Genomic DNA, 19,904 nt, shown 5'->3' with positions numbered 1-19,904 from the left:
AAGGAAGGGAGGGGACTTCCTTTTTAGATAGGAGAACCATCAAGGTTCTGACTGGTATATACAGCTTGTTTGTCATTTTTTTGTTGTTCTTGTTGTCAGGGTGTTCTTTATGGTGGAAGTCAGGCTTGGTTTTCTGGCCAGGTATGATATTGTAAAAGTCATTTTGCATAACTTAAAGGAAGTGAAGAGACGTGTAAAGTCATTCAAATATCTTGGAAGAACAGTTTACATTAATTATTGGGAGTCACTCAGATGTGGCTAAAGATCTTACATCTTCTGGAGAGACTATCTGCATCTTATAGGTTTATTTCATGTGAAATGCTACTGTGACACTGTATTACTTTTCTTTAGAACTTTGTAAGTCTCTAGAAAAAATATTTAAGAAATAAAAATATTGGCTAGGATAGAATTTCTTGTGAGAGCTCATGAGATGTTAGATATCTGTACTTAAGCTTTCATGTAGCTATAGAGGCTCCATACATCTAGCACAGTATACTCTAGATTAGTCATATAACTGTCCAACTGGTAATATCTTATAGAAAGTTTCCAGATATAAATGGGCCACAGAATAAATAAAGCAATTAATTAAAAGTATGGATGCATATTTACAGAAATATGTAAAGTAACTAATTATAAGTGCAGATGTATGTTCTCAATTATTTAAACCTGATTTTAGAATGGTGTGGCCGAGAAATCTGCATTTTAACCAGTTTTGCAGATTGTTCAATGCAGCTACTGCAACTTGTGCCTGAGGCCCTTAGTTTGGGTAACATTTGTATGGAGGATGTAAAGAAAGTGAGGACATTTAGAGGCAGAACAGGGAGTGATAATAGAATGGGAGGCTTTTGTATCACTCTAAGGATGAGAAAAGAAAAATAAATTCTGTACTCACGTCATAATAGCAGATTTTTATGTAGAGGTTAGACTGGCCAAAAGAACTGCAAGTCATATAAGGCAAACCAACTTTCCATATGCCTAGGCTTGGTCAAAGACACAACAAACTACCGCCCCCATTTATATTTCTGCTCTCCCCTGGGACAGATAGCTCTAGGCCTCAAGGAGTTATGAATCAGAGTGTTCTGACATATGCAGCTAACAGAACATGCATTAGCTTTAAAATTGGGAGCTCTGTGCTGAGTGTCTGTGATTTCATTTTTTATTCTAAGAATATTAGCTTCTCTTTACTATATAAGAGATGTGAAATTTTGTACAAGTTTCACTGACTCTTACAATGGATCCATTACCCATTTAGTCTTTTTTTTTTCCTGTTGATTCTACTCTCTAGTCCCAGGAGTCAGATCACAAAAATAAATCCCTGATGACCTGATTCCTAAAATATTGAGTCTATTACTTGTATTGTCTGTAAGAGAAGCTCTTCTTTATGGTACATATACCTTCTAGAATTAAAGAAAAGTGAGTTTGTACCACTATGAATGATGTCTTTTTCCCTCCAGAGAGAATCTATCAGGTTTTCCAAGGCTATAACTGATACGTTATGGAGCACCTCTGTTTTATAAGAAATAGCGTTACTTAGAAACTTAATTCATAGGCGGACTCTGATTTATAAAAATGTGTGTGACATTTGGCTGAGACTACTACTTCCAGGCTTATGTTGCTTCCACACCGGAGATATCACTGCAGGTAAGCCAATTCCCTGAAACATGCTAAGAACATATCCATAGAATACAGAAATCCCTGTTTTCTATAAATAATAATATATAGCAACAGACATCGTCGTATATCTACTACTCTTTCCATTTGAGAGAAAAAAGGTACATAATCAATTTAATATATGCACTCTACTAATATTGAAATTAAAACATTGCGTCTCTATAAATATATGCATAATGCTCTCCAATTCATTGATCATCGAAATTACCACAAGTGTAAATTACACACCGATGACATTGATCATAATGACTACTGTTTATTGAGTGCTCTACTATATCAGTAAAGCATTATGTTTCAGTTTCATAAACAATTAGGCAGATATTATTTTATCCACAATATGAATGAGGAAGAAAAGCCTAGAAATGTTAAGAGAGTGAACTGAGGTTAGGGTTCGTGGTAGACCTAGGTTTAGCAATCAGTGAGAAAAAGGGAAATCTGCAGGAAAGCTATTCTAGTTAATGCAAAACAACAGCTGAAGGAAAAAGAGTTTGATCTTATTCTGTGTGGATTCTTCAGGCGGTAGAAGAAAAGCAATCAAAAGGGACTGCGCCATAAGCCTGGGATTGTCTAGCAGTTAAAAATACTGTAGTGTTCACTTATTCAAATGTTCATTTGCCTAAGATCAATAGAAACAAGATTACTGATTTGAGTGGAAAAATTAGGAAAGTGAATTTCAGGTATCTCTTCCCAAACTTGGAACTTGTACTTGCATGTACTTGCTCAGTGATCACTGGAAACCATTCAGGTAGACAAGTAGAATCCATCTTGATAGTGGCCTTCTGACTGATTGGATTGTTCTTAAAGCCACAGACTGACTCTGTCTCAGCTCCTTCCTGAGATAAATGATCTTTGCAATGCCTGCTATTGATTTCAAATATAGGTTAAACAGCAGATATTGCCCGGCTGCTAAGGATTCCCACTTGAAAGTGCTTTTGCCATTGTCATTTCATAGCTATGAAGAAGCTAGACCATGGATTTGTGAACCTGTAGGTAGCACAATGACACATTTTATTTATTTATTTATTTATTTATATTGGTGCATTTTAGTCATACATCTTAATGGGGTACAAGATGGTAGAGGCATACATGCACACATCAGTCATTTAGCCTTTCTTTACTTTCCTCCCCCTTCCCTTTCCCTTCCCTCGTCCTCATATTTGGCTTAGTAATTGACTTTGGTATGTTTGTGAATGTACATCATATATATTAGAGAATTTCTGTCTTCTCCCTCCCATCTTCCTCAGTTAGGTTGCCTTATTTGTTCATCTATGGTTTTACTTTCATCTAGGCTTCTTCTTATAACCCATTTTCTCCCTAGCTTCTGCATATTAGGGAAAGCATCCAATTTTTTTTTTTTTTTTACTTTTTGCTGCTGACTAATCCAACTTAGCATAATATTCACCAAGGTTTAATAAGATAAAATAAATGGTACATAGAAAATGTATGTGCACAGTCTCTAGCACACAATAAGCTTCCAATAAATATCAGTTGGGTCCAGTTCTTTTCTGAGAGCTACAAAGATGGACTACCATCCCTATATAAATTGACAAGGATGTTACAGTAGGAAGTAAGCAACAGAGATTCTTATTCAAGCTTGTGCAATATACTTCATGATACTGTATATCTCTGTAGCCTTTGTTTATAGAAGGAGGTTTCAGGCCAGAAAAATTCTCTGAGTTTATCCAGGGCTGATATTTTTATGTTCTGTCATTTTGTTTAATTATATTATCATCACTTCCTTCAGGAAGTGACCTCAGTCTTTTGTTTTCTTCTTTATGTTTCCAAAGCTTCTTACTTTGCTTCACAACAGAAAGCCCCGATCACACTGGGTGGTCAGGCGGTCATTTTGCTTTAACAGGTCAATTTTTTTCTGCATAATCCTTTTAGACCAAAAATACTGTTGATCACTCTAAGGACACTTCCATTAACTGGTCTGGAGTCTGGAAGATACTCAATAAATGAATGTCCAAAAAATAGATGCATGTTGACACTCTGAGGTTACTATGACTGAGGAATGCATAAGGAATGGTACCCCACATGCCTGTTTTTAGTCATCTTCTTTAGGTACGCAGCATCCTATTTAGTGAAGATCTTTTTTTTTTTTTCTTTCAAATAAAGTGTTGCAGGAAATAAACACAACTAAGTAACTGGCCCAGTAAAAGAAGACGTGGCACTGTATTTTAATCAACTGTCACACTCAAGTGGTGCAATATGAAAATACATCATTTATTCTAACCAAGCATATCTTTTTAAAAATGAAATTACAATTGCTTTATGTTAATCTATTTTGCTTCTTTGTAAAATGGTAAGATGAGAAATACCAAAAGACAAAGGGTGTTGAGATATCTGGCATAAGGCAGGCCAAATAGAGTTCAGAAAATTCAGGAAGGGAAATAAAATTAAAAAATTTAAATTCCTAATACATGCCAGGCATGTATTCTTTGTCCCAACACACAAACTCTGAGTAGCTCTCCTCTAAACAGGTAGATACCTTTGTATCTATTCCCATTTTATAATCATACCTTTCATATAAAAAAGCTAACGTTCAGATTAGCTAGTGTTTTATCCCAAGTTCTAAAAGAGTGGTTGATGATCTGGAAACACAGGCAAAGAATTTGTCTCAACAAATGAACGAAGATGGAAACTTGGTGGTATTCAAGCTATCAGATCATATGTAGCCAGAATAGATTGTTTAAAAAGTAAGACAATGCAGGAGGTATGTTACCTGTAATAGTATAATCAAATAATGCTTATTGAGTAGAAAATATTGGGATAACAGGAGGAAATATACAGTTGCAAACATATTTCCTGTCCAAAAATAGCTTTAGGTACATAGTTAGGGAGGTAAGACCTATGTGCACAAAAAGAGAATTGGCTATCTAAGGGAACAATAAAGTAATGCTGTATACTCTTGGTGAGATATTCAAAGCCAGTAACTTGTCTTAAGTAAAATAACTACAAGAAGGATCTCTCTCCACTCCTAATTAATTTGATAAAGATTTTAAATAGTTCAAGGGCTCCTTAACGCATCCAAATAACCATATTTTTCTACACAGCTATAGATTTTTACTTGTTTATTTACTAATTAAATGGCTACTAATCTATCATATGAGAGAAAAGAAAGAATATTCAGTATGTCCTATTACAAAGAGCTGTGTGTACATTGCCCTGAAAATGTCCACATTTTTTCAGAGTACCTTTAATTATAAATTTTTGTGTGGATGTAGAACTTACCTATAACTATATCCAGCTATATTCTACAGATATTTTTAAAAAGGGAATATATAAGAGGATATGAAATAATTATAGAAATAATGCTCTCTAAAAGTATTATCTATTTCACATAAAGGCTTTTAGTAGCAGAAAGCTTCATTAGAAAGCCAAGAATTTTAAAAAATGCACAGTATTTTTTTAAATCTATAAGTTGTTCCAGTGGAAAAGCATAGAGAAGCCAATCCTATCTGTTAAGATTTTGTATAATATAGACATAGAGGTTTGATTTCCTCTTCTGAGAGAGGAATGCAGAGTTGTGATGTTTCTGAAATTCTAAACCTGAGCAGGGGTCAGGGAGATAGATTATGAGAGTCTGAGCACACATGCCAAGGTATGCTTTATGAATGCTAATGCTGAGAGGTTTGCTTTTAAGGACGTATAGAAGTTTCCTTCCTGGCCACCCTGCATCCAGCCTTTCTTAAAAGGGTCTCCCTTGGAAAATAAAGTCAGTGATTTTTTTTTTCCCCCAATGGACCCAACAAAGCAGGAACAGATGTGACATGAGTCACCTCTACTTTGTACATTCCTCAGAGGAAAAAGACACAGACTGAAGCAGAGATCTGGCTCCAGGCCAGAGAGAAGGACAATTGGAGTTTAGGTCTCTAATGACATGGTTCACTGTAACTCACTCTTCTGTGCGTGGGTGAGGCCACAGGTGGGAACAGGGACCATGTTTTACTTATTGGAAGCACAAGTTTGGGATTTGTAAAAGGATGCCATTTTCCTAAATTTTGTGTGCACTTTTTCCCACATCAGAAAATGTATACTACTTTTGCTGACCACCTCTTAATGACTATAAGATGTGTCAAGCAAATGTTTATGCAGTGAGCCTGGCGTCTGATATCCTGAATCAGAATCCCATCTCTCTGCCACCTAACATAATTTTAAAAAGTGGAGTGATTATTATGTATATATATTCTCCATGGAGTTCGAGTATTCTCTCTGCCACCTAACTATATATATAATGTAAACATATATATTCTCTCCTGACTCAGTTTCCTTCTCTGTCATGTACTCAAGAATAATGATATCATTTACCCTACTGTTAGCTTGTATATGAGGAGCACTTAAGACATTGATCAATATATAAGAAATAATTCCAGCACTTGGGAGGATAAAACTGTAGGATTGTGGTTTGTAGACCGTCTCAGCTATTTAGTGACGCCCTTTGAAACTCACTGAGTTGAGACCCCGATTCAAATTAAGAATAAAAATAAGGCTTGGATGATGTAGCTCAGAGGTAGTATGCCCCAGGTTCCATCCCCAGTACCACACAATATATATATTTTTCCATATATATTTTCCATATTAAAAATTATATATATATATATATATATATTTCATGTATGTAATTTATTACACTGATCATGTTTTATATTTATTTGGATTGATTTCATATTTTTCTTACCAGAAACCAAGCTCCTGGAGTGCAGAAATCATATCTTATTCACCTTAATATAATGCTGCAATTCAATTTTAGTGGTGTGCTGGTAAACGTACAACTGCCTCTCCAAAATGGAAAGTTCAGATTTGTACTCTTTGCCAATTTGATGGTGTACATACTCCCACTGTGATCATTTTCAGCTATCAACATGAGGTTAGTTGGCCCACAAAATTCCTAAAATTAAATGGTAGTCTCTGATGAGGCAATACAAACCAGCTTTAGCACACCAATGAAGGTGCTAGCAAAGGAAAGGTGTGAAAGAAAAAGCATGTGAATAAACAAATAGAAAAAATAATGATTCCCTACAGGGAGTCTCAGTGTTAAGAGATCCTCTACATTCTACCATTTATTGGGTCTTTTGATCTTTCCCTGGCCAGAGGGAATACATACTGAAGATGTCTACTGCACAATGGTCCCTTATATTTCCCCCAAGAAAACACATATCTGAATCAAAAAGCTTTGGGTATAGTCATATGTGTTTCTTGTGAAAATTCATAAGATACCTGTGTAGGTAAAAGACATTGATAAGAGTGTGATGACTCATGCCTATAATCCCAGTACTTGGGAGGCTGAGACAGAAGCATCACAGGTTCACAGCCAGCCAGCCTCCACATCTTAGCAGCTTAGTGAGACACTATCTCAAAATAAGAAATAAAATAGGGGCAAGGATACAACTCAGGTAGAATGCCCTTGGGTTTGATCCTCAGTACTATAAAATTCAATTAAAACTTTAAAGGGCTAAGAACTATAGGCCAGTAATAGAAGGACCCTGGGTTTAATCCCCACTATAAAGAAAAAGAAAAGAAAAAGACATTGATAAATGTTATAATAAAGTAATGCATTAGCTGCATGAATTTCAACATTTCTCAAGGTATTTGCCTACTACAACTGCTTTGGCTTGGCTTGGTAACTAGTAACATCATGAGGAATTAATGTCTCTGCAGAATACATATTGGAAAACATTGACTGAACTACTTTTTAATTATATAGAAAAAGTATATGTCTTCAGTAATTTTGATAAACTATGCTTTTAAAAATATGGAACAACATATATGTTGGATACTCATCAAATAAAAACAAGTATCATAAAAATAATAAGGACTATCTGCCAAGAGCTGCCATTGCACAATTCTCCAAGATTGATCTAATTGTCCCCATTGTACAAATGACAAAAAACAAAGACATAGGAAATTTAATTTACTTATGTCACACTGTTCATCAGAACTAAAATCTGATCTTTCTGTCTTCAAAGCTCACAGTTTTTTCAACACTTTATGAGAGATGTCAGTATAAAATTATGAATATCAATTTCAATTTATCTCTTCACTCTGCAAAGTAATTTCATGGTTTCCTTAATTTATTTCCCATTTTTCCACAACAACAATTTGAAAATTTCTACATTATCTTGGTTGCTCTATTTTCCAACATTATTTCACTTCCTTTTAGCCAAGACTATGAAAACATTAGAAGGAATTCTCTAGCTGTGCTTAACCTGACCTGAAAACGTAGCTCTATGCATGAGTACCTTTCCTTCCACCTTCTTCCTGTTAATCCACAAAGAAAAGGAAGACCTCTATTATTCCTGTGTATATTTCAGTCTTTTATTGATTTTTAAAATTCTGCCCTTTATCTGGATTGTTGCTTCATTTTGTACTTCTTCCTTTCTGCCAGCTTTTTACAATTTTAGTACAATTAACTAGTACAATTGACTCTCTCTTTATAACTAAACTTGAATAATCTTTTTCTCTGTTTCTTCTTCCATCTCTATTGGATTCCCTTCCTTTATTCTTTTCTTTTCTTAACCAAACTCCTAAAAATCTTTTCCCACCAGCTATTATTATATCCTCAACTCTCAGCCACTATTCAAGCCTCTCCAGTTAAACACGCCATCAGTGACCTACTCTTGACTATGTGAGCAGGTTCTGTATCTAAGATTATGTATTTAATTGAAACAGGCTATTTCTTTTGCTTCATTGACATCTCACTAGTTTTTTTCCCCTTCTCTACCATCTTTGTCACAACCTCCAATGCAGCATTCTCTTCCTCTGTTTTCTAAACACTGTCCCTCTTAAGTCCAGGTCTGTAATAAGAGCTGTGTCACTTGAATGATCTCACCTACCATTAGAGACTTAATTAGGGCCTTTATCATCATTACTCAGGATGTATGCTCAGTCTAGAAGAACTCGTGGATTCAAAACCATCAAATTTCATGAATAGAATTTCAACTTGCATCTATGTCAAACTCTAAATTACTAATAATTTTCTACTCTCAATATGTCCTGCCACATGTGTTCCTTTTTAAATTATTTTATGGGTGCATTGTTTTCATATATCTTAATGGGGACAAGATGGTTGCAGGCATATATGCAAACATCAACATGTTCCTTTTGAAAGTAAATTTCACTTAGCCTTCTAAGTCAAATGAATGAATGAATGAATAAAAAAACTCAACATTTTAATCTGTCCTCTGTTAAATCATATCATCAACAAGTCTCTTTGATTCAGATACCTAATACTTCTAAAATTAATTTTTTTCCAACAGCCCAGGAGCATATGATGATCTAGTCTTTTCCTGCTTACACTTCACTAACAGCCTTGAAACTCAGTCTCCTGCTTCTCTTCATTTTTATTCTGTATTTTAGACCTAGAGATTACATTTTTTTAATGAAAATCTGATTCTTACAGTCATATCATTAGATATCCTCAAATGGTTTCCCTTTTCTCTCCATCCATAGTTCACATATTAAAAATACTCAAAATATGTTCAGTTGGCTGAAGTATTTTTATTTTTTAATATTTTCTATATCAGACCTTCAATAAATACACATGTGTGTAAGCACATTCACACACGTGCACATACACACATGTTAAAATCATTTACCATGACCAGTTCTCATTCATCCTTCATCTCTCAAGCTAAAAGCCCTTTCTTCAGAACCGCCTTCCCTATCCCAGTTCCTAAGGTCTTCCTCCTACCATGCTTGTCTATCCATGAACTTCCCCTGATGTGACAAGCATTTTTATAAAATCATACACTCTTTCCTCAATATGCTTTTGTTACATGTTTTTGAAAATGTTCAGAAAACAAAAAATGACCATGTAGAGGATTTCTTATAAGAAAGAATAGTAAAGTAAAATAAAACATAAGAAAAATACTTCCAGTATTTTTATTTATTATTTATTTATTTATTTATTTATTTATTTATTTATTTATTTTGGTGGTACTGGGGTTCCTGGAAACCCTTCTACCTCCAGGCTATACTCCCAGACCTATTTTATATTTTTTTATTTGGAAACAAGGTCTCTTAAGCCAGTGCAGCTGGCTTCGAACTTGCACGATCCTCCTGTTTCCACCTCCCAAGCACGGGGATTAAAAGTGTGCGCCACCACCACCAGCCTACTTCCAGTATTTCTATTGCTTTCTGAAAATAACATATCTGTATGATCCTAGTACACATCATATTATTTAAATAGACTATATTCATATAATTTGTATTACACAAATTCATGTTTTGTCAACACAGGGCAGAAGAATTCCAGTTAATATGGCATCTAACACGTGTCTTTTCCTAGGTTTCCTTCTGAATCACTATGAAAATGATAATGATGCAATTAAGATGCATACATTTATGAGGATAAAGAAAACCAGAGACAGGAAGAACTGGAAAAGAGGCATCAACAAATTTTTTAAAGATGGAAAGCAGATGAGTAAGTAGTAACTGATCTAACAGACTGGAAAATCCTGAAACCTAAGTGCCTTTCAAAAGAGCTCTACTAAAAAATCAAGCTGATTTAAATCAGAAAAGAACCCTGGAAAGGAGAAAAAAATTGAAAGTTCTAAGGAGCGTGGGGGTCGATAGGACTAAAGCACATACTGCTAGACAGTATCTACAAGGAGTTACACACCATATGATCATCTATGCTCTATGCTGATAGACAACATGTATGTTATGATCCTGCAGGAACCAAGAATTGTCTTATATGAACAAACAAAATAAGAACTATTTTAAGATGGAAAGACTAGTCAAGCAGAGACTAAAATGAAATGCCACTTTAAAAATAAGGGACGTTAAGAATATTTTGAATGTTCACTACACTCTCCCCCGTTCTCTTTTCCCAGACAACTAAAATGTATGCAGGGGATGAGGAGTTGGGGTGGTTTTATTTCCAGGGGAACTGACTGGGCCAAAGAAACACACACAAGCTATTAATATATTGCAAAGTAGAGAAAACAGATAAGAATACAAAAATATGAAGGAAAGCAGTCATCCTATTATAAAGTCAACTAAAAAGTCCAGAAATACCTAGTAAGACTTCCACAAAGAAGGAAAACAAACAAGGAGGGAAATATTTTTATTTATATTATAAATATAGATAAAGGTCTACGATGGTGAGATTTCTGAGTGCTGAGGACACTGGGAAGACCGCAGGTATTTTCAGAGAGCAGGGAAGAAAAAAGTACACATACAAAGAATTGAGAATTAAAATGCCATCACTGTTCTCAATACAATACTGAACACTAGAAGAAAATAGAGCAATGTCTTTAACACTTCAGTGGAAAGGATTTGTAATATCTCCTTTGTAGGCTTTTATTAAATGTAAAGGTAAAATAAGGACAGATTGAAAAGTCGGAAAACTTAACTTTATGCAGGGAGCTCATGTGTCTCCAAAAAATGAGCAGCCATAATGTAAACAAACCGAAACTAGGATTAAAAAATAGTGGCTTCTATTATTTGAAGAAGAATAAAAATGAATCTCAAAGATGATGATGAAAATTTCAAAACAAGAATTGTTTGAAAATCCTGAAAAATATTTAGACTGGAGACCGAGAATGGTGGTCTTCAGGAGAGAGATCTCAAACAAATGATGGCTTGGTAGATACTAATTGATAGCTATAGAGAAATATATTTTAATATTTGAACCAAAATAATATGATTTGTATTGCCCTGGTGAATATTCGGAGGCAAAGAATCCTTGAACTAATAGATTAACGAGGTAATTTATGCCCAAGAGGAACGAAATTAACACAAAGAAAGAAAATAATTATGTCATATGCCATGGCTCAGCTCTGAAAATATTTTCATAGTCTACTAATATAAGCAATAAAAGTTGATTTAATTATAAGAATGTTATAAAATGCTCTTGAAAATTTAAAGAAAGAAGAATGTATTTGCCTTTTGAGTTGGTATAAAGGCTCCTGGGCTCACTGCAGAACAGCTGCCAACTCCTCATCAGGCACAGGTAAATGTTGATGAATAATGTCTGCAACCAAGACTAAAAGTGTTATTACATAATTTATAAAAACGGAGACAAATCTCCAAAGAATTTTTTTTTAAGTGTTGAAATTGTGTATTTCAAAGAAATGAGAAGTCATGACAAAAGGGGTCAAAAGATAGCTACACTTTAATTAAAAATCCTATAATAGTATTTGACTTTTTTAATTTTTTGGAAGGTGGTACTGTGGGTGGAACCCAGGGGCTTTCTACCTCCGGGCTACACTCCCAGACCTATTTTACACTTTATTTGGAAACAGGGTCTCACTAAGTTGCTGAGAGCCTCACTAAGTAGCTGAGGCTGACTTTGAACCTGTGCGAACCTCTTGTCTCAGCCTCCCAAGCACTAGGATTTCAAGCATGTGGCACCACATCCAGCTGACTATTTGACTTTTAAAATACAGTTTGATATATTACTTGGATAAGCAATAAAGTAGTAGGATGGGAAGGGGAAAACACACAGCTAGATATGAATCAAGGGTCATGAGATTCTTGAATTAGGTTCAATCATTAACACATAGTATACATTAAAGCACACGTAAAGCTTACTTACATTATTTTGCATACATAGAATCTCTAAAAAGATATTTTAATACATATTAGTATTACAGAAAAAAATTGAAAGGAAAAATTTAAAATAGGAAACCATCTATATTGTTAAATATTAAAATGTTTGAAAATGGATGCATGTATGTTGGCATCCACTTGTAGTTCTAGCTATTTGGGAGGCAGAGGTAAGAGGATCACTTTAGCCTCAAGAGCTCCTAACTGCCTGGGTAAGATAGGAAGACCTCATCTTTAACAAACAAATAAGACAAAACATTTTGGAAATGGGAAATGGATTTTCCTAAGCATCTGGATACTGTTGACTATAGTCTCCAATAACCTTCATTTTTTTTAAATTAAAAAAAGAGCCAGGCATAGTGTCATAGCTTCCCAAATCCCAGCATTTGGGAGGCTGAGACAGGAGGATTGTGGTTTATGGACAGCCTCAGCTACTTTGTGTGGCTCTTTGCAACTCAGTGAGACCCTGTTTCAAAATAAAGAAAAAAAAATAGGGCTGGGGTTATAGCTCGGGTAGAATGCCTCTGGGTTCTATCTCCAGTACCACAAAAATAATAAATAAATAAATAAACAAATAAATAAATAAATAAATACGTAAGTAAGTAAATAAAGGACCCTGGGTAGTTTTGTCAGGCATGGGGTATATACCAGTAATTCTAGAATTTAGGACATTGAGACAGGAGAATTGCAGGTTTGAAGCCAGTCTCAGTAACTTGGCAAGACCCTGTTACCAAATTTTAAAAAAGAAATACAATTTGGAGGTAGAATGCCCCTGAATTCAATACCCAGAACAACAACAACAACAACTACTACTACTACTACTACTACTACTAATAATAATAATATAAATAAGTAAGTCAGTAAAGTATTTAGTCACTGGTAAATTTCCCCTTGGAAACAAATATTTGGTATGTTTGAAAAGGATTCCATTGTGAGATACAAGATGACACAAACCAGTGAGTGGGAGGAAAAGAGGCTCTATTTTACAATGATATCTATTCTTCAGTTACAGACCCTAACCCTTGAGAAGTACAATTGGGTGTGCCTGTGCTTTTCATACTGGAGTTTGCTGATTTAAAAAAAAAAATCAACAGTGGAAAACACATATCAACTTAGATCTCAGCATCCAGGAACCCAGAGGCTTTCTACCTCCGGGCCATACTCCCAGATCTTTTTTATATTTTATTTGGAAACAGGGTCTCACTAAGTTGCTGAAAGCCTCAATAAATAGCTGAGGCTGGCTTCGAACCTGTACGATCCTCCTGTCTCAGCCTCCCAAGCACGGGGATTACAAGCGTGCGCCATCACGCCTGGCTCATTTTCTCTTTCTAATGAATCTAAAAGTAGGAAAGCCCACCCTTATTTATTTTCTGCCTTTCCTGCTAGTCTGTGAGGTCCATATAGTTTGGAACCTTGTGTCTCATTGATTCTTACATACCCACTGTTATTTGAATGACATACTGTGGGTACCAAGTAAATAGCAATTGAACGAACAATTCCTATTGCTATTTCTTGGTATTCGTAAAACTAGGTTTGAACTAATAGAAATTCCACAACTTACATTCAGGATTTATAATTGCATATTTATCTGTCTCGTTCTAAGATCACATAATATTAAAAGTGCACCCAGGACACTTTAATCCCAGTACATGGGAGGTGGAGAAAGGAGCCTCCAGATTAGTGTGTGGCAACTTACTGTGACCTTGTTTCAAATTAAAAAAATAAAATAGTTTGAAAGTATAGCTCAAAAGAAGAACATCTTTGGATTCTTTCCCTAGTACCACAAAAAATAAAGAACTATGTAAAATAAAATTACACAATAGCAAAAGCACAAAACTTATATACAGAAGACTCCAGTACAATTCCTGTTTTGTTCCTTTATTGACTGTGTCATTTTGAGCAATGCTCTATAGCTCTCTGAGCCTAAATTCTCTCATCCATTAAATGATGATAATAAGATTTCCCTCATAAGATTGTTATGAGAAGGGAATGAGCCAATAAATGTGCATTTTATAGACTATAAAGTAATATATAAATGTCAGTTGTATCTGTGACTGGAGTCTTTTCTGATATATATTTTCCATGGTTCATACCAGTTTTATTCCTCTCACTACTTTTTTCCAAGTTGGATTTGCAACTGAGAAATTTAAGCACAATGCTGGTATTCATTGGGTTTATATTAAAAATTATTAAGATAGAAATTGCCACAAATATTTATATCTGTCTCCTTGGATCACAAAGCTTCAAATAGGTGAATCATCTACATTTTGCCAAAGGTACTATTTGTCCTGCCCTTTTCCTGATGAATTTGCAAAATTAATCAGTTATATTGCAGTTAGTCATTAAAGTGTAGGAAAACATTGAATCATCTTCTTTATTCCTTTTTGAAATTCCCTGTTTTAAACAAGAAAATGCTATATGAAGAATAAAGTTTAATTAAGTTTTACCATCAAAACCATTATTATTATTGAACCCCCATTATTTCTTCATCAGATCCATGTGCATCAATGACCCCTATTTTAGCCAGTTAATGTTCTGACATGTATGGTAGGAGTTAGATGATTCTGCTAATTACTTATAAGAAAATGTGATACGACAGAATTAACTGAGGTTTGATAGCAGCAAGCCTGGAATTAAAATCTCAACTTAGGCCAGGCATGATGGCACATTCCTATAATGCTTGTACTTGGGAGGCTAAAAAAGAAGGATTGCAGGTTTGTGGCTAGCCTTAGCAACTTAGAGCGGCCCTCTTTAATTTAGTGAGACTCTGCTTCAAAATAAAATATGAAATAGGGCTGAGGTTGTAGCTTAAGAAATAAAATGCCCCTGAATACCACAAGAAAAACAACTCAACTCAGCTACTCAATTCCCCTGAGCCTTAGTTTCCTTCTATGAACAAAAAGCAGGGAGATACTTGTAAAGATTAAATAGATGGTACAGAAAGTGTCTTGTAGACATTCAATTAATGTTTTAGCATCTGATTTTAGAAATCTGAAAATCTTGAACTCAGACGTCCTCTGGGGTTGTGCTTTGATGTACATACTGAATTGGATGTGAAAATAGTGGTGGAATTCAGCTCGTTCAGCAAAGAAGAAACTGAGCTGCTTTGAGGGTACATCAGGAATAACCGCTCCAGAGGGAAAGGCGGGCTGGGATGTGTCTGTGTGGCTGTGTCAAGCATGATATAAGAGTCCCAGATGTCACAACAGAGCTAAGTCTTTTACATGTATAACAGGCACAAAAACAAAGTCAAACAGCAAGTCAGAATTGTCTGCTATGTCCCTACACCATAGCTATGTTCAACAGAGGGTAGCATGTGTCAGATAAGACATCCTTTACTGTTCTGAAGACTTGAATGTCTTTGGATATGCATGGTTAAGAAACAGGCAAGCTGAGATGGTCTGCTTTGGGGGTGCTTAGGATTTTGGAGGGAGGAGATAATAAGTGAATGCCAATCTCAATATCATGTATGGGGGGTAGAGCCGAGTGGAGGAAAGAGACTCATCAATGTTGTGTGCATGTGTGTCCTGTCACTATTTACTACATTGTGATGTAAAACTATAAGACTATAATACACCAGTAAAAGTAAAAAAAAAAAAAAAGTAAAGATTTAGGAAAAAAGGGAAAAGAGAAAGACAGGATAAGTGGGGAGGCTTATGGTGGCAAAGGTCTGTGCACAGTCTTCCAGGAAAGTCTCCAAAATGCTCAGTCAAGTCTACCAAAATTATTCAGGGCAGGGTAGTGTTGCTGTTCCTGCTACATAAATTGAAGGAAAATTATGCGTAAAGCAATGCAAAGAGAGGATGAGGTGGTGAGTAGAATATCAGAATCCAAAAGAAAATTAGTGGCTTCCAGACTCATATAAACCTTGAGTGGGACCTTGGAAGTCCACAGGCTACTTTGGAACTTTGCAGCAACTTAATTAAGTGTGTGTGTGTGTGTGTGTGTGTGTGTGTGTGTGCATGTGTGTGTGTGTTCCCACATAATCAGTTTATATGTTAATCACCATGCTATTAACTTCATTTTACAAAGATGTCTAAAGTTTTACCCAAGATTCCCCAGCTAAGTATGTGGAGAGGATGACATTGGAATCTTGGTCCAACTGTTCTCCCCACTGAAATAGAGCCCTTAGTTACCATCTAATGGGTGATATACTTGGACTAGCTATCTCACAAACTGAATTCAAGGTTTTGGACACAATAGATGAGCAGGTTCTAACTGTCTATGTTGTGATTTGTTGGATCTATATACCGGGGGAATGGCTGTTTGTTGTTTTAATTTCCACAGGCATTTCTATATGAAGTTCACACTTGAGAATTCCAGGTAGTCCAGTCTCTTGCCACATAGATATGGGAAACTAAGGAACTCCACTGGGGGAGGTTATACAAAGACAGACAATAAGATTGTGGTTCTAGTAAAGGCAGAAATTAGACCTAAATCTCTAGACCTGACATCCAGAGGGAAATACACATTAACACAAATTAAGCTTCTATACAACTCTCAGGTGCTCAGTGACAAAAACCTTTTGAATAAAGATCCTTACTCCATAATGAACCCACCAGAGATCCTAAAAATACTGTTGCAATTGTGTAAAGGAAAAAAAAAATAGTATCTTATTTTTAAACAGGAATCTAAAACCAAGATTGAAATTTAGCTCTGCTGCACTTAAAAGTAAAACTACTTATTTGATAAACAACACTTTTCTATTTAACTGCGTATGTATTACATGAGCTACTCTCAAGTTTGTGAAAACAGGATCATTTTGTGCGTAAGAAAAAGAATTCCTCTGGCTCTCACTCCAGCCACTGTTGTGCAATCTTCAGTCCCTAAGTGTGTCTCACCTAGGTACTTCTGAGTGAAAAGGCAATTCCTACATATTATTATTTTAATAAAGTTATCAGATGGAGAGAAGCAATATGGAGACTGCTTTGAGTTTAGCTTTTCAGAATGTCCTTATTCTTGTTTTCTTTAAGATTTTGAAGTAGGAGAGAGGAGAAGTGAAGGAAATTGGATGCAGGAGGTGCATAGAGGCAGAGAAAGGAGACTAGTAATCTCTGTCTGGCTCAGGTCCTTGCCTAAAAGCTCATTTACAGGTAGATGAGGGCATAGGAAAGCATGGTTTCTCCCAGGAGGCTGGACCAAAAATTCATAACAATGCCACTTGGCATATGGTGTTGTTATTTAATGCTATTTGCCCCTTTTCTGCCACAGCTTGAGGTCTTCTAGGCTTTTCTGCTTATTAGTTATGGAAACTTGGGTAAGGACAGAAAAATTATCGTATAGAAATATAATCATATAAACTTGTTCCTTTTCTTAATAACTGCTAGTGGCTCTCAACCTTTTTTTAGAGTTTATTGAAGCCCAGTGTCATTCCTTAAAACCCACATGGTCCTATATGATCTGGATATTACCTGCCCACCAATAGAACCTTATTACAGCTTCTTGGGCATCCTTAAGGTCCATCAACTCAATAAGGTGAGCTTTAGCCCAGGACATAGTACTTACTGCTCCCTTTGGCTCTAAAACCTTGCTTCAGATGTCCACAAGGCTGGTTTTATGACTTTTGCTATTCTTTACTAAAAAGTCACTTTAATGCCAGTCCTCTATAAAATTAAATTCTACATGGTTATTTGTATTATGTGTTTATGCATATATCTGCATCATGTGTGTGTGTGTGCATGTGTAAAACACTCAGAATGCTGCTTAATATTAAAGCACTCAATGAATTTTAAGTATTTTGAGTCCTTCATGATAGAGTCCTTTGTTCAATGTATGTCTGATTCCAAATATGCACCTTCTTTCTAATGTATATGGCCAGTCAATATGAGCTGAATAAATAACCTTTCTAATTCATGTACCAAACTTCAAAGAGCCTATATCAGTGAGAGTCATATTTTCTTTGCAGATCCAAAATTATCTAGAACACTAAAAAGAGAGAAAATAATACTACCTAGGCACTAGCTTCTAGCTTCACTATTAACTTGTTGTATAGCTTTGAAAAGTCTTAGTTCTTCACTGAGTCTCAGTTTCCCTTTTTGTAAGGCAAAATATTAGGAAGGACTTGTTTCTACAGGTACTTTTCAACTTTTAAATATACATGAATCCATGTTTTAAAAGCACAGAGAAGTCTCCTTCCTGAAACTTGAGCATGAGGCTGAGATTCCAAAGGTAGTTAGTTATATACTGACTACATAATTCTGACTTCTAGTTCCATTTGGATCCAGGTGGCTGTTTTGTTTCTGGGTTCTATTAAAACATGGCTATTAGGAGTTTGTTCCTACTTTTATAGTTCTTTGAAGTATATGCTGGGCAAAATACCTGTGGATGATAATAAGCAAGGTTTTGAAACCCTTTAGGGGATAAGAATGTGTAGAAATTTAATCTATAATTATAGTATTAATCACTACAATTGCATCATCACCATTGAAAGCCAAGGGGTGTTACACTTGCTAAATTTAAAAACAATAAGGACATATTGTGATTTATTAAAGCACTAAAAATGGCCTCAGAAAAATATCAGCCTATTTATTTTACCTAATATTTATAACACAACATAATGTATTCATGGTGTATTTTTGAGAGGACTCCAGGGTAGTTTTTCATGCCAAAGGTTAGCAAATAGCTGACAGATGTCCTTACTCAAAAAAGCCAGACTTTGCACTTTATATGGAACAATTCTTGCCTGGCCTCTTTTATCTAGAATATTTAAAAATTTTACACTTTCAATTGCTTTCTGGTTTTGCTTTAACTATAGATTCTTTGAATATGAAGATCTCTGAGTGCTTATTGAATACTTTGAATTAACTGACCCTTGTGTGAACAAATATAAAATACTTGTAAATGCAATATGCAAGGTTCTCTGTTAATAATGAATACAGATGAATGTGGAGGCAAACACCTGTAATCTGTCTTGGGACGCTGAGGCAGAAGGATCACAGCTTTGAAGCCAGCCTTGGCACTTAGAAAGACCCTGTTTCCAAATAAAAAACAAAATAGGTCTAGACGTGTATCTAAGAGGTAGAATGCCCCTGGTTTCAATTCTCAGCACCACACATTAATAATTAATAATAATAATAATAATAATAATAATAATTTGTTGAGGAAATATCAGTAGCCTCTATTTTACTTATTCTAGACTAACTAATGTAATTCTCATAATCCTTTTGAAGAGATATTAATAGCTCCAGTTTACAGAGAAAGCGAACAGGATCAGAGAGTTTAGGTAGTGATTTTTAAAGTGACTCAGTTGATAAATGGCAGTGCCAATATCAAATCCCTTCCTCCCTCCCTTCCTCCTTCCTTCCTTCCTTCCTTCCTTCCTTCCTTCCTTCCTTCCTTCTTTCTTCTCTCTTTCTTTGTGTTACTGGGTTCAAGCCCAGGTATATTTTACCTCCGAGCTATACTCCCAGCACTTCTTTATTTTTGTTTTGGAACAGGATCTTGTTAGGTTGCTAAAAGTCTTTTTAAGTTTCTGAGATTGGTCTCAAACCTGCTATCCTACTGTCTAAGCTTCCCAAGTGTTGTGATTACAGGTATACACTACCATTCCTGAATCAAAATTTAGTTTTATTATTCTCTGAATTCTAAGCTTTTTCAATACTGTCCAATGCCTCAATAAAAACTTTTTTAAAATCAAGTAAAATATAAAACATATGATGACAATACATAAAGTATGACAG

Source organism: Muscardinus avellanarius (genome assembly GCF_963383645.1).
Source record: "Muscardinus avellanarius genome assembly, chromosome: 13".
Taxonomy (NCBI): Eukaryota; Metazoa; Chordata; class Mammalia; order Rodentia; family Gliridae; genus Muscardinus; species Muscardinus avellanarius.
Note: the sequence above shows the minus strand (reverse complement) of the source record.